Source organism: Manis pentadactyla, chromosome 12 (assembly GCF_030020395.1).
Source record: "Manis pentadactyla isolate mManPen7 chromosome 12, mManPen7.hap1, whole genome shotgun sequence".
Lineage (NCBI taxonomy): Eukaryota > Metazoa > Chordata > Mammalia > Pholidota > Manidae > Manis > Manis pentadactyla.
The window spans coordinates 40,090,803-40,104,773 of NC_080030.1; the positions used below are offsets into that span (position 1 = coordinate 40,090,803).

The 13,971-nt window shown below is 44.3% G+C and overlaps 1 long non-coding RNA gene across 2 annotated transcripts in view; it reads right to left on the bottom strand.

Annotated features, from left to right (window-relative positions):
- Positions 1-759: 759 nt before the first annotated feature.
- Positions 760-13,971, bottom strand: part of LOC130679709 (uncharacterized) — an 84,135-nt gene continuing 70,923 nt past the window's right edge. Inside the window, exons 4-6 of one of the 2 annotated variants that reach the window (XR_008992721.1) lie at positions 4,862-4,980; positions 1,962-2,037; positions 760-877 (exon numbers count right to left, since the gene is read on the bottom strand). This is a non-coding gene — a long non-coding RNA (uncharacterized LOC130679709). Of the gene's footprint in view, positions 878-1,961; positions 2,038-4,861; positions 4,981-8,916; positions 10,825-13,971 lie in introns of those variants that run through there. The other variant, XR_008992722.1, reaches the window with a different exon arrangement.

Sequence of the window (13,971 nt, forward strand, 5' to 3'; positions counted from 1 at the left end):
CCCCTTCTACTTTCCTAGGCTGTCTCTGGAAGGGAAGTCACCACGAGCAGCCCATCACTCTGAATTACGCTCCACCTCCTCGAAGGAGGATATAGAATATCTATGTAAGTTACTTGGAATTCTTCTGCACAGGAGATTTGTCTCTTCTCCCCATTTATTTATTGCCATTGATTTTTTTTTTTTACAATTACTATGAATCATGTACTCAGTAAACAGATACCTATTGAGTGCCTTCTATGTTCAAGGCATTAATAACATATACTTACTGAGCAATATTCTGCTTTTGTCAGAAACAGCTTTCTTAAAAATAGGGAAATCTGATTTCCTGCCCTGCCTCTGACGTTACCTCGCTAGGAGGCTTTGGGCAAGTTATTTCATATCCAACTCTCAGTGTCCTCTTCTGGAAAATTAGATGGTGGGAGGGGAAATCATTCCAAATTTTTTTTCATGTTTAAAATTGTAGGATTATGTAATATATTCATAGAAATTGGCTTCAAATTGTCTACAAAAGGAATTATTAATGTTTGTAGTGGGCTGGCCCAACTCAATGAAATCTGTGTTTAAAATCTTCCTGTCCTTTGCCTTAGGGAATGTATCTTTTGTCTGCTATATTATTTTCTTATAACTCAGAGCTAAAATATATATACCCAGTGAAAATATCAAGTGGATGTAGTTAACCTTGTTAGTAGTATAAGATATTTTATGACAAAGAAAAAAATGCCAGACCATCTGCAAATGACTGATTTATGGATTTAATAGAAACAACTACCTATGGAAAAAGTAACATGGAATAAAAATGAAGCAAAGAACTTCGGAGTCTGTTCTAATTGGGAAGAAGAGGAATCCAGCTCCTGGGAACTCTTCCTTACCATTATCTCTGTTGGGAAAAAGAAATAAAAGAAAAAATGAGAAAAGCTGATGAAACCTGAGGAAAAAGCATTGTTTAGATTAGAGAGAAAAAAAATACAACTATAAACATTACTCAATTCTAACAATGCTCCTTTTTGGCCTAAAGGAAGGCAGCCTCTCAGAGGAGGTCTCAGTGTGAGGTGCCAGTTGACTCTTGGCTTCATTTTAGGGAAAAGGCAAAGTAACTTCTTTCTACTCCTGCCCTTTGCAAACGAATCAGGCTTTTCTGGGCAGCTGGAGTCTCTCTTTTCACTGATGAATGTCTTTTAATGCATTTCCTGCAAGTGCTATTAAGGATGTTCTTTCCAGTATTTTCATAGGAAGATTTATTCCTATGAACTCAGTAGTGGTCAAGGCAAATTGTAGTTTTATATGATTCAAAGAACAGAGGACCCCATGCCAGGTCCAGCCCCGTGGTGCCTTCCCATTGCCAGATGTACCACCTCGGGCAGGTCAGGTACCCTCCCCAGGAGGCAGTTCCTTCTGCTGGAACATGAGGGACACCTTATGTCCTGTTCCCAAATGGCACAGATGGCCTCTCGAGGTCTCTTCAAAGCCTGTATTTCCTGGGGTAGCAGAACCGAAGCAGTAAAGGTCAGGGCTCAGAAGACACAGCCAGTGTCCTTTTCCTAGAGTGTCTTGGACAAGCACAGCGCTGCACTAAGCGTTACTAAGGAGAGGTAAGTAGAGTCCCTGGGATTTTATAACTTTGTTAGGGAAACAGATGTGTGCAACACAGTTACAGTTCAAAGCAGCCCAGTGAGGGCTGAGCCCTGTGAGGACAAGCACGAAGTGGGGCTGAGGGAGCCCGGGCTCTGCCCCTCCCCCGAAAGCCCGCAGTCGGGAGGTGGGGGCGTGGGAAGGGGCAGGGGGAGATGTTGGAAGGACTGCTGAGTGATGCAGATTTCCCCGCTGGGCAATGTCAGGGAGAACCCAGAAGGGTGAGCCTGATCTCCGGACACCAGCAGTGGCCTCGTTTGGCTTTGTTTTTCTGCCCTGCAGCCTCTGGGCTCAGAACGGCAGGAGGACTGATGATAAGGGGCAGCTCTTACCAGATCGGGGAAAGTCCCTGGCACGTCTGTCTTTGTCATGAGATGAAGCCCACGGTGGCTGGCACCCCAACACCTTCTGTGCTGACAAGGAGCAAATAGGCCTGCGTTTGCATGGGACGGGGTGGTCATGAATGATTGAGAGACAGACTGTCACCTCTGAGGTCTCCTGGGCAGGGCACCTGTTCTCTCTAGGTGAGGGAGAGTCAGGTTCAAGGTCGGGTGATTTACCTGACAACTAATTCATTGAGTTCTCATGAGATTGGTGTTAATGTTCCCAGTGCATTGATGAAGAAACAGGAAGTTCTGAGGTCTTAAGGAATTTACTTTAGTTCCTGAGTTCATGACAAAGCCAGGATTTAAAGCAAGACCTGTCCAAACCCACAACTGCAGGGTTTTCAGTTGCTCTCCATTGTGTTCTGTGATAAGCTGCTCCTTATTATTTGAGGGAAGATTAAACAGTCTTCTCACTCCCAGAAGGGAAAGGCCATGGGGGAGTTTCTCCCGTCTATCTACCTGATGTGCAGCAGAAACTCCATGATTTGACTTTCCTTTTTCTAAGGTTAATAAGAATGATCGCCCTTCAGCAAGCCCTCCTTTAAAGTGCACACGCCCCCACAGGAATAACATGTCAATATTATCACTCACTTTATTGAGTATCAGCCATTTCTTCCTATCTGTGCCCCAACTAGTGTCAAGAACTGTGATGATCTGAGGCTTTACCCTTCCTCTAAGTTAATAAGTTAGCCTGTTATGGTTTTGTGGATAATGGCAGAAGACATGAAACCCCCAGGACAGAGACAAAGGATTGTGTTACTTACGGCACAATAAACAGCATAAGCATCAGCATGTTGTATATCAACTCCTCCCCCGAGTTCCACATGGGCAATGGGGAGGGTCCAGACAGATGCTCCCCAGGTGGTGGGATTGTGCCACAACTGAAGAATACTGAGCTTGAGGAACCCACCATTTGTAGCAAGCAGGGAGCAAGGCTACTCTTTTACATAGAGGGAGACAGGACCCCATCTTTCAAGGTTGCTCACTGTGAATTCAACCCTGAGAAATGATCTGAGTACAGAGAAGCCAGGGTCTTGCATTCTGGGCATTCTCAGGAGTGGGATAGACCTTCAGAGCACCGTTCCTGCCAGTAAGCAATCCCTTGGTCCTGTATTGCCTTTACTACTGGCAAATTTTCACTGAAGTATGTCACTCCTTTGGCTACTTGGATTAATCTGACAGATGCTGGAGCCAAATCCACTCATTTTGTCTCAGACAGTGTTTAATTAAGGTTATGGTGAACAGGATTCTGATACTTGCAGTGTTGACCTCAACCACGCTCCCAGGACTCAACCAATTGTAAATAAGTCCTAGGAGGACAGTGGATTTTTTTTCTTCAGAAAGCTAGGATATAGTCTAAGGTCACTCTACTAATGGTTATGATTTGTACAAGGGAGTTAACATTGACCTCCTGATCACTAATGTCTTTGACAATAGTTAGAGGTGGCAATACATGAGCCAAAAAGTAACCTTTATTCCCAATGGAGGGATATCCTGTGATGTTAGGCCTACTAGAATGGTTCAGGACCAGCCAGGTCCACACAGGTCTTTCTGTTTTTGTAGCCCATGGACGGAAATGACAGTTGTAGCAATATGTCAGATCGCCAGCTGCAACTGCTGCTTGACTCAGATGGGCCATCTGATTGTTCTGTCAGATTGCAGTGCAGGATATAGGGGGTTGAGAGAGCATTACCTACTCTTCTCCTCCACACCTTCCCTTACGGCTGAACGGAATCTATGCAATGGTGACCTAAATCAAATTGAGCAAAAAAATCCAAAACTAGAGTGACAAATGCATCTTTGTATCAGAGAGAGTACACCATGGATATGCATCCACTGGCATTAAGAGTCTAAGGCGTTTCTTACCTAGGTGCTAGGACTGTTGCTTTCCCTCCATGACCATGAAATCAGTGTTTTCCTTCACAGTAGCTATAATGGCACCTTTTCCTCCTAACAATTGCCTAATTGAACCCAAACATTTTGTCTAGAAGGATCAAGTGCAAGTGGGACAAGACCATTTTTATATATTTACAGAGTCCTGTTATGTCCTCTTCTTGGCCTTTATGGGAACTCAGTGAACAGTATCTCCAAACAAGTAGTCATTGTCTTCATGACCTAGGACCACAGCAATTCAACAAGAGAATCCAGGCAGCTGAACCAGATCTAAGTTTGGATATGGCAGTTTTGGCTAGGTTGCCCTTTATAGGGTGTATCTAATAGGCTGGCATGGAAAGAGACATGCCCAGAAATTGTCAGGGCAGAATATTGAATTTTCAAAGTATGTAGACATAACTCCTTACCCCTTTCATTCTGTCCACTACCTGGAATGAACCCTTTTTGGGGACAGTTGCATTTGGTGGTCAAACTACCTTACAACATTGTGTGGAACAGAAGGTATTAAAGGAAACCTTTTTGAGTCAGAATCTTTTTGAAGTGATTTTTGAGGCTGCCCCAGTGTTCAGCAATCCCCAGTGCCTGTGGATTACAGGGACCATGAATAGTCAACAGGTATCTTGACTGTTGGTCCTCGTGGGTGGTCATTGCCACCAAAGGCATACCATTTTCTGACTATGGATGATTGAGAAAGGAGAAAAGATTGACACAATTTAGTTTGAAGAGCCACAAAGACGTGGCCAGAGTTGACTGATTGGGCTGGAACAGCATCACTGTACCCTGAAAAAGTGTCAATAGTCAACTGCCCAGGAGCAGAGGGGTTAATGCAATGCAGTCTGGCTTCTTGTACCATAAGACAAATGTACCAACCTTTGGCAGAAGCTACAAGTCATGGTGTTAACTTCTGTACCATCATTTTTGGCTGTGTGTCTAGCCTATGTTGGAAGCATTACCATGTCTGGTGCAAGACTGGATCATCCAAGTGCAATAGTGGCAATCTGAATGGCACAGTCTTCATCAGCAGCTTGATTCTAGTTGGTCTCATCAGAAAATGGGCCCTTATCATGGAAATCTACAAGAGTGACAACCATGAATTATTACCACAGTTCACAGACCCAGAGAAGGGTGTTTTTAATCTGCCAACTGTAGTCTTCCAAGTGTTGGACCACATAACTAGGCTCTTAGCAACAGCTAAGAGTCAAGAAGGCACAGCATTTCATTTAGGGGACTGTTGGCCAGACCTGTGAGGACTGCCTTGAGTTCTGCCCACTGAATGGAGCAACCTTGTCTATTTTCAGTCCTGCACATCAGCACTAAGTTTGAACAGCCACAACTGCCTAGAGGGCACCGCTGGGTTTCAGATTTGCCAAATCATCAGTGAACCAGGCCTAGGTATTTAGGTATTTAGGTGAACCTCTGTAAATTGAGGGCTTCATTGAGTCGGTGGCTTTACTTCAAGTGGGAGGGTTGAGGATGAAGTTTTCCTCAAAGGGTAGCTGCCCATAATGCAAACCCGAGATGCCACAGGAGCCAGGACAGCTGTGTTCTGGAATGTGCCATTTCCACTTAGTAAGTGAGGCTTGTTGGGCTTTTCCCATCTTGTTAGTCAATGAGTCTGAGTTGACCTAACACCTTATGAGAATATCACAGATGTTCAATTTCAACAAGAGTCAATAGGAGGTTAATAGGTGCTTTCTTATTTTTTAATTATTTTATTTAATTATTTTTTTCTATGTATTTTTAAATTAAGGTATCATTGATATACAATCTTATGAATATTTCACATGAGCAACATGGTTATAACATTCAACCATTTTATCAAGTCCCCCCCCACACCACATTGCACTCACTGTCCATCAGTGAATAAAATGCTATAGAGTCACTACTTGTCTTCTCTGTGCTGTACTGCCTTCCCCATGACCAACCGACATTATGTGTGCCCATCGCAATGCCCCTTAATCCCCTTCTCCCTCCCTCCCCAACCACCCTCCCCACCCCCTTTCCCTTTGGTAACTGTAGTCCCTTCTTGGAGTCTGTGAGTCTGCTGCTGTTTTGTTCCTTCCGTTTTTTATTTTTTTACTTTCGTCTTCGGGGATTATATGGTGAGTCTACAGGACCACCCGGGAGGGGCATGGGGGCAGTCTGCTGTGGCTGTGGGAGAGGGATGTTCCATCAGCACCTGTCTATATGCCACGCACCCTGAATAGGGTAGGCCCTCTGACTCTCATGGAGGGAAATGCCCGTAGGTGACCCGTCACCTCCATATACATTCAGACGTGGAAACCACAACATACATTGAATGGACCCAGGCGCCTTCACTCCCAAAGTCGCTTTCACTTCACTTCTTGACTGTCCAAACCCCTTTTGTTGAAATAGGGCACGATTGTCCCCTACGGGAATGTGGATACAAGAGTCTAACGTGTGTGACCTGGGGCTACAGCAAGGAGACCATGCCACTGCTGTCCCTGTGGGGGGCACCAGCCTGCAGGCAGAGTGGGGGTGCTCCTTTTCTCCCATGACTTCTTGCTCCAGCGCCAGCGTCTGTGCGCATGGCCCTGTTTTCCTCCGTCCCTGTGCCTGCTGCCACAGCCCATGGCACCCAGCTCCCCACCCTTGTCGCTGGCCACGTTGGGCGGTGGCCTAGGCCCAGCTTTGCTCTCTTTGGCAAGGCAGTGCATCTGCCTCTGCTCTTGAGCAACTGCTTGCTTTTGGCTCAGAATAAACAGACTTCTGATCTTTTTGATTCACCCAAAACTCTGTGAAGAATGGTGAGGCCCTTATGGCCTTTCAGTCACGGGTTTGCTGCCCCATTGTCAGGATAACATCTCTTCCTCTGCTGGGAGGAGAGAGAATGAACGGCCGCTTGGGCAGCCTTCAACCCAGCTCCTCACCGTGCAGCCTCATTAGCATGTGGGATATTGGGGGACCCTTACTCCTTCACTTGCCTCCTGCTTGGGAGCATTTACTAACTACTCTGCAGTCTTCTAATACTCCCAAATCCCATCCACAGGGCCATCGTCTTCCTCTTCTAGCAAGTCATGTGTCTGTCAGCATTCATGTGACTGGGTCAGTGGGGCAGTGCAGAGCATTGACTGGGGGACTAGAGAGAAGAGAGCAGCTCAGGAAGGCGGGCGCTCTGGAGAAGGGATGACCATCCACGTGCTGGGAGCTGCCCAGAGACCCTCTCCTGAGGGCCGAGCCTTGATGCACAGAGAGACAGGGGAGAACCGGGGGCAGCTGTGTAGTATACTTTTGTCCAGGCACTATTCTCTTTCCTCTTCCCTTGATCAAAACTGGCCTTTTTCCTGTCAGAGTTTGCCCTGAATTAATTATCCTATTGGATTCCTTCAGTGTGTTAATACCAGGTAGCTTTTTGGCAAACACACAGATGGTAGTAGAGTCATTTGGGGATAATTGATTGAATCATCGATCTAATAGAAAATACCAGGATCCTACTAGGTGTCAGACTCCATGGCAGATGCTAGGGATCCAGAACTGAGCAAGGGACGGACCTGTCCTCCAGCGGCTTAGAGTCCATGAGAAGAGAGAGCTGAGTAAGGATGCAGGTGACTCGGGGTATCCCAGGTTCATCCTACACCCAATCCCTGCTCCTGGGAAAGAACAGGAGATAGGCTAGTGTCTGGTATGGGGACTTGCATGGGACTGGAGGTTCAGGCAAAGAATCATTCTCTTAATCACATCTTATTTCACCTGGGATGTATTATACAGTGTTTACAATGAGCTCAAAAATATAACTCATTATAACAAAATTTGTAAGAGTCATTAATATTTATCTTCTTCAGGAGGTCCAGAAAGTCAAAGGAAGTGTTTACTGTTTGACTGGAAAAACAGGGAGATATCTTCAACCACAGCCAAACTAAGAAGCAATTACAGAAATTCCATGCTCACAAAATAAAAACATTCCACAATGACATTGCTCGTCCTCCGCACCGAGAAATTAAGTTTGAAAACTGACGTAAATATTGGTAATGCTGCTTTGATGAGCTTGAATTCCTTACTGTGAGGTTAACGAGTTAGAGGCATGATGGAAAATAAACACATCTAAGCTGACAGCAAGGGTGACAGAACTCCTCTGGCTGACAAGGGCCCCAAGTTTGCAAGCTCAGATTGGTCACGGAGGAGGAGATGGCATATTTGGTCCAGAATAATAACTCCCAAAAGAAGTCAGGAGGTGCAGGGAAACGATCCAGTTGAAACACAGTCTTTAATCATATCCTTTGTTCAGCTATGCTTGCCGTTCCTTAGATACGCCTCCTCCAAGGAGCTCTTCCTGCTGCTCGGTGTCCTCTCACCCAGTCGCTAGTTCTGTAAGCCACGTGCAACCTTTCAATGCTTAATGGAAGTTTCTTTTCCTCAGTGAAGCCACGCGCCAGCACTGCGGGTAATGGACTTGTGCATCAAATACAACTGGATCAAAATTCTGGTTCTGCTATAACTTGGAATAAATACTTAAACCCCACAAGTTTCCTTTTTTGAAACTTGGAAAACAGAACTAATATCTATTTTGTAGGACTTTTATAAGAATTAGTGAGATACCCTCTTTAAAGCACCTTGCACAGAACAGGCACTCAGGAAAAGTGCATTCCTGTCCTCACAGTAGTTTCCCAATCTCTTTTCAGAATAGGTCCAACTCCACAGTGATTTTTGCTTGTCTCTTTTCCCCAGCTGGTTGCACTCTCCTTGAAGATAAAGAATGTGTCTTATTTTTATCTTTGAATTTTCTGCACTACCTAGAAAAATACTTGGCAGGAGTAGGGACTCAATATATGTTTAATGAATGAAGAAGAAGTGAATTAATTAATTAATGAGTCCTCAACCAATGTCCCTACTTCAGTAGTTTTTAAGCTGTTGTTTTTCGGGGAAGTATTAAGCTCTTGCGTTCTAGAGCAACACTGGGAATATGTGTGAGCTGCAGATTGAACCCTTGGAAGATGAAGTCGAAGGCTGTTGTCTGTGTCTAGGAGTAAGCTGGGTAGGACCGTTAACTTCCACCAGTGATGCAGACGTAAGGAGAGGTCGCGTGCTTTTATGGTTGGGCTGGGTGTGGTTAGGAGTGGTGGTTATCAACCTGATTCTTGCAGCACGTGTTTGTTATTGAGAGAGGAGTTTCAGTCTTACAAATATTGGGGGAGTGAGCTATGGCCACAAGCCCAGCCTTTCTATGACCAAACTTTGCCTTGTATATGAAGCAGGAGCACCTTAGACTGTTCATGCCTGCCGTGGGTTGATGATGGAGAGTCTTTTTATCTAATTGTTTGCAGTCAGCACTAGATCCCATTCATCCAGAGACATTTCTTCTCAGTGACTCAACAGTTATTTCACATGCACCTTTATTTAATGATGTACATCATCCCTCCCATATCCATTGCCTGTAGAGCTTGGTAACAGAAACATGATGAAAACCATACAAAAATGATTTAATTCCTTTAATCTACTAGAGGGAAAGCTTACATTCCCCAACATGCAGAGAGTGTCTGATATCTTGGCAAGCATCCATTCACCAATTCATTCACTGCCGCTAATTTAACAAATATTTATCGAGTCTCCTATGTGTCAGGCACATTTTAAGTACTGAACAAGACAGCTAAGTTCAGAGTTTACAGTTAAATTATTACTGAGAACTCACTAGGTTCCAAGCATTATTCTGCACTCTGGAGATGCACCAAGAAAAAATGAGGGATTCCCGGCTGCACAGGGAATACAGGAATGTCGGAACGTATACACGGGCAGGGGGATGTATCTGTAGAAGAGTCTTTTCTGATTCTTTGAGGGTTAATACTTAAGAATCACTGTCCAGCCTTGTATGGTTACTGTAAATCTCCACTTTTATCCCTAAGTTATGATCTAGATAAAAGAGTTTCTACAGAAATTTGCAACTGTTTCCAACTTTAATTTTGAAACAGTTGCCTTGAAGTATTCCACACATTGCATTCTTTCCTCCCTTCGGTTATCTATTTTCTAGATCAGTTGGATCTTGATCTTGATATTCAGACCCTGGATTCTTCCAGACCGCAGTCAGAGTTTTCCCACCATCCACACTTGTTCAGATTGTTTTTGATTTAACTCCTGCCTCAGTTCAGCCAGGCCGAGGATTGGGGAGGTCCCAGCTGACATATATTTTATGGGACCACCCCAAACCCAAAAGCAGCATTTGAACAAACCCAATTTATTTCAAATCTTGTTTCTCAACATTTATCTCAAATGTATGTATCCATTTCAAACTTGAATTGAATTATGTGCACACAATATATTGAACTGAATTTTTCTTTAATACGCAAGGTTCTTGTACTGCTTTGCAGTTCATCAGCTTAAACATTTGTGCTTATACATAGCAGTAAATCCATACAAAAATTTGTTATATTTAGAAACCATCTTATACTTCATTAAAACACTCATGTATTACTACTCTAATCCAATCAATCAAAATGGATTTACTAAACACTACTTATATTTATGTCACTGAACTAAGAGAGTTGGGTGTTAAGAGATATCAGAGTCCCAAGGAGATTAAATTGAGTGAGAAAGTTGACTTCATAGGAAATCAGCGACATAACCCAATACATGATGGATGCCAAATCAGTGACACGGGGTGGGAGGAAGCCCTATCAGAATTCCAAGCTGTGAGAAAGGTCGCTGCTGAATGGGAAGGAATCTGAGCCGGGTGGTGCAGATGAGTTGGGGTTTCAATAGGAAGAGAGCAGGGGCGAAGCCACAGGCGGGGCTGATGGTGTGGACAAAGGCACAGAGGTGAGGAGGTGCCTGCGTCTGGATGACATCAAAGAGCTTCAGTTGTATTGATCTGGCAAAGGCCTGCATCGTTTTCAGGGGGTCATTGTGTTACAGTAAAACTTGAGTTCCCAGATAAGAGTGGCAGGCAGCTTTCTGAAGACCTAAACTGAAAAGCAGAAAGAGAAATAAAGGTTTCGGGAGGCAGTCTGTTTATACAAAGCTTTAAGCACTTTTTAGACTGCTGGAGAGAGGTATGCCTTTCATTAGCGATTGGACTTTTATGTTTAGCTTCTCACGAGGAAAAAAAAATCTCTTTGGTTGCCTTATTCAGGTCACTAGAGGCCTTCCCTGGAGAATTACGCTTCGTGGATAATTTCACTCAACGCCCAGTCAGATTAAGACCTTCAACTGCAGATAATGACATTTCCCCTGGACTGTTGCTTCTGTGAACTCTGTTGTGACAGTTTATGACTTAAAAGGTGAATTTGTGTAAACTGTGTGTCTTACAGAATTTTTAAGTTTGGTGTGAAATGTGTTCAGTACAGCTGTGACTCACAGGGTTTTAATTCTCTACCATTTTGCAAGGATGAATTTACTATATTAGCTAAATGATTTCCTGCTTTGTGCCTACAGAAGTGTGAAGTCTGGTCCTGGGTCAGAATTGCAGGAATACACTTCCATTGGGAGGGATAGGGAAGGGTGGCTGTTGAGATGGGGATTTGCTCGGGGTGTTCAGAGGAGAGTAGCTGGTGTGAGTGCCAGCTATAGCTCTGGAGGAGCCATGGATGTATCTAGAAGGACACGTTTGGTGGAGACAGGGCATATTTTGAAAGGTTAGAAGTTTGAGGATTGAGAGCAGGACAGGGTGCAGTGTGAGGAATGGTTGTTCTAGGCAGTTCTTCAGGATGGGCCGATGCCTCTCTGGTGTGTGATGCAGCTGGGCCCAAAGGGCCATACTGAGAGTGACTCCTTTCTTTCTCGGGGTGGTCGTGTATGCCCTCAGCCCTCATGTCCCAGTTACATATGCTCTCCCAGCATATAGTCACCTGCTGGCTGTCCTGACGTCCTGCCCAACAGTGCAATGTCTGTTCCCTCAGGAAGAGGCCCACATTGGCACTGGAAGTGGGCTCTGCTCATTTGGGAGGAAATTTTGGGTTCTGGATGCCCAGAGCATAGTCTAGAAGGAGTAACTGGTCTGTGTCCAGAGCGGGGGCATCAGAGGAGGTGCACAGTGGTCTCTTGGCCACCTCACCTGAAGAAGAGGGATGTGGCCAAGAAGGTCCAGGGGCACCAGTAACTGGGTCTGTGGGACATGCTGATTATAGTCTGCATCATGGAACTGTAATTTGAAAGAATAGGCTCACTGAATCCAGTGTTGTTATTTTGAGTAGTTACAGGGAGGAAGACCGATCTTGTGATCATCACTTATCAGGCCCTCTTGAAATCATGGTTCTGAGCCCAGACAGAGCTCCTCCTGTCAGGGCACAGTTGGTCTTGCTTAGGTCCACTGAAGTAAATACATGTAAACAAACAAGTATGTGGCCATTCTTCCCAGCCTTCCTCCATCCCCCACCCCTCCCCCCTCCCCTGCTGTACCTGTTTGGAATTCCCCAGTGTACCTGCCCCCTAATTATAGAAGTTAAAGGTAACACTTGATTCTTGCTTTCCCAGCCTCCTTTGCATATCCCCTCCTATGACCTAGTCTCCACCAAGTAGACACCACCCCCCAGGGCCGACCTCTCAGCCAGTGGCTGTGGCCAAGTGGCACACCATGAGCAAGTCACAGGGATGCTGAGATGAGGAACTCCTCAGTCCTCGGGAAGGCCTGGTAGGACCTGGTGTGGTCCAAGCTCTTGGACATGTCACCTCTAACCGTAAGCATTGTCATTTACCCCAATGTACTGTAAAAATATAGTCTTTATATTATATTTTTATATAATATATAAATATGATATTCTTTTAATATGAAAAAGGCTGTGAAGCACTGGACTAGGAAACAGATCTGGGAGTGGGTGACACACTTACAGAGGCTTGGGAGGTCTGCCTGGCACCAGGGAGGTTTCTGCCAGACGCTGTATCACAGACTGCCCCGGGCTAGGTGTTTTCCCCTAGGACCATTTCTGTGACATAGTTCTCCATTCCTACAGTTAATATTCTTAATGTTTAACAAGTTCATTTTCTGTTTAAATCAGTCAGAGTTATGGAATAGCTATACGACTACAGCTACAACAGAGAGGAGCTGTGGGAGGGGAAAACTGGTCATTAGAAGGAACACCTCTCTTCTTTCCACTTCAGGGTAAATCTGAACCAGCTGGGCCCTTTGCTGGACAATGATATTCCTGTAAAGGTCACACACTGTAAAGTGTAGAGCTTGAGGGACTCGGAAGCGTTTTCTTGCTCAGTCCTCTCATTACACCAATACGAAGTCGACGTGAAACGGCTCCTAGGCTCATGTAGTTAGTTAACGGAGGAATCTCTGGATGTTTGGAACCACGCTTTTCTCAAAGTTTCCCATCATTAAAAAGACAAGATTTTTGTCTTTTTTTCCCCCAGAGCAAATGCAATCCAAACCAAGAATAAGCTCTGTGCATGTTTTTCAAAGTTAAATTTACCAGTTAGTGTTAAAGTATTGATGGAGAGGTTGCCCAATAATTGACCCCTCTGTGGAAACAGAAGACATCCCACTCTGGTGAAATTTGGTTTATTTCTATTATTTGAGTAGGTATTTCCTTTAGCAACGCCATCTCCCATTTTTTAATAAAAACTTGGACCATTTCAGTGTCTAGCTGTTCCTGGCATTCCCTTTTCCATAGGAAAGAATGCTTTTAATGGCTTTAAGCTAAAGCAAATGCTTCTCTTTCTTATGATTGTTAAACAAGCCAAATACGTTCTTTGCTGTCTAAGAATTCTCTTTTATTTTATTAATTTTTTTAATGTGAAAAGTATGTCAGATAACTAAGCAGTTTCACATGGATTAGCAAGAAATCTTAGTGCTTCAGGAGGTTTACATTAAGCAATTAAAAAAGTATTTGAGTTTTTAAGTTTTTCTTGTTTTTCCTATTGTTTTGTTTTAAGCCAAATGAAAGATGCCTGGGGATGGGAGTTGGGGAGTGAGAGGGGCTGCTGGGAGGAACTATTGGGAGGCAGGAGGAAATGTTTTGGGGTGATGGGGTATGTTCATTATCTTGATAAGAGCAAACATACCTCAGAGCTGATTAAATTGTCCACATTAGGCATGTGCAGTGTGTTCCATGCCAGTTGTACCTCAAGGAAGTTATTTAAAAAAAATAAAACAAAGGAAACAATAGCTCAG